Consider the following 1,525-nt stretch of genomic DNA (forward strand, 5'->3'; position numbering starts at 1 on the left):
TAATATGCATGATGATGACATATCAACACCCTCCATCATACCCCTTGCACTTCAAAAGTTGACGAAAGTTATCTCTTGATTTGAAGCTTGGCTTAGGTAACATTCGTTAGGATGTTAACAATATTTTGTCTGACACTGGATAAGATCAAGATGGTCGAGAGAATTCGATGGCAACACCATCCATGAAACATGGTTGTTAACTCTTTGTTAACGTCCTGCTAAGAGCTAGCTACCAAGATCTAGTTAACATCTGGCTACGTCCTAGCTAAGACTGATTTCCTAACCCTAGCCTTAATTCACGTTAGGATAGTGGCCAGCTGATTTGTCAAACTTAGCTAACAAAACTAATACAGACGAATACTGTTCGCCAAACATCCGGCTTCCTGTAATTATTAGCCAAAGAATCTATAGAATGACCTAACACAAATCCCTCGTGTTTTGGTCTACAACAATACGAATAATACCTGCGACATATCAATGAATAAATGCTTGGTTGTACTGAAGGAGGTTGTTCGTTTTTAGCCTTCCACTGTATTCTGCACTTTAAATCGAACGAGGAGCCACCCGTTTTGTAGCGAACAAGATGCCTATCTAGCATTCTACTTGACACCACATACTGACACAACTAGCAATCAATAATTGTCTATTTAAACCCAATGTACTGACAATTATTAATGAAATAACCACACGCGCTACCCTTTTATCGCAGCTGGTACTAGCTAGCTAACGTTAGTTATTTTATGGCTGGAAATGCAACTTCAAATGGCCATACAGCAAGGTATCGTTGACCACACTTAACGTTGAATAAAATACACTCGAATTAACAAGCGACATGATTAATTAACTGTGGGGTTGTGTGATATAATGTTATTTTTCGGGAAGAGAAAAACACGGCAATACTTAACTATTCGTGTATGGGCTCTGGTACGGACTACACAGGATGGTTGGCTAACGTTAGCTTGCTTAGCTTTAAGCCACTCCATTTACCAACAACGTTAGCTAGTTCAGAACTTAACTAGCAATAGCTAGCCAGCTGGCTAGAAAAAACGAAAATCAGCACAACACCTAGACATACGTATTGGTATCCAAATCATTTCACAACAATAAACCCCTTTCAGAAAAGCATAGCTAACCCTGATAGTAAGGGAAAATCAATGCATATGTCCTTACCAGAAACGAAATACGATGTATCGACCCGAGTCCCCGACCTCGGTGCTTCCTCGGAGGCCGGATGCCGTCTTTCCACCCACAGCAAACAGACTAGCTAGCTAGTTAGCCAACGTTCGCCGTATCGTTTAAGTTTTTCCTTTCTTATCACTCGTCAGTCACTTAAATCCGCAGACACAGCGTTCTAATCATAGCTAACGGTTAAAATGTCGAAAACTCGGGGCTAAATTTCTCAGCTCTACAGTCTGAGTAGTGCTGGCGGTGTTAGAGAGCGGATGGTGACCGTGGGTAGTACGATAATGGGAGGGAAGCTAGCGCTGACTGCCTGCATATTGACGCCTCCGTCTCAAAGTGACAT

The 1,525-nt window shown here is 41.7% G+C and overlaps 1 protein-coding gene across 1 annotated transcript in view; it reads right to left on the minus strand.

Moving 5' to 3' along the window:
• cdk17 (cyclin-dependent kinase 17) overlaps positions 1-1,525 on the minus strand; it is a 79,666-nt gene extending 78,141 nt beyond the window's left edge. Inside the window, exon 1 of the mRNA XM_035426046.1 lies at positions 1,171-1,525. The gene's annotated coding sequence lies outside the window, so the exon portion shown is untranslated. The remainder of the gene's footprint in view (positions 1-1,170) is intronic.

The sequence above is a fragment of the Anguilla anguilla genome, chromosome 7, assembly GCF_013347855.1.
Source record: "Anguilla anguilla isolate fAngAng1 chromosome 7, fAngAng1.pri, whole genome shotgun sequence".
Taxonomy (NCBI): Eukaryota; Metazoa; Chordata; class Actinopteri; order Anguilliformes; family Anguillidae; genus Anguilla; species Anguilla anguilla.